The sequence below is a fragment of the Octodon degus genome, unplaced genomic scaffold, assembly GCF_000260255.1.
Source record: "Octodon degus isolate 3935 unplaced genomic scaffold, OctDeg1.0 scaffold00012, whole genome shotgun sequence".
Taxonomy (NCBI): Eukaryota; Metazoa; Chordata; class Mammalia; order Rodentia; family Octodontidae; genus Octodon; species Octodon degus.
This window is the reverse complement of record NW_004524588.1, coordinates 5,290,737-5,291,130: the sequence shown is the minus strand read 5'-3', so window position 1 is coordinate 5,291,130 and position 394 is coordinate 5,290,737.

The window sequence follows — 394 nt, the reverse complement described above, 5'->3', positions numbered from 1 at the left end:
CTAGCCCCAAGGCAGACACCCTTGACAATGCTACCCACTAGGAAACAACAGAGTAAACACTATGGCAAAATAAAGCCTCTCTGGGACCTGGAATTGAGACAACTGAAACCATCTTGGGGGCAAAAAAGAAAAGTAGATCTCCGTCAGCAATCAGGAGGGAGCTGATAAGTACCAGAAACCAAAGAAAGCTGAAGACACCAAGCATAACGCTGAGAGAAAAAAAAGAACGTGAGAAACTGGGCAGAAATGATAATTCACACCCCAAAATGTGAGTGTGGAAACAAAATAGAAGTTAGTAACGATTCACTAAGCTTCCCCCATATCTAGTGGATTCAAATCCTCCAGACTGGAAAGAAATGTCATTTAGAAACATGGAAGAATTTTTTTTTTTTTT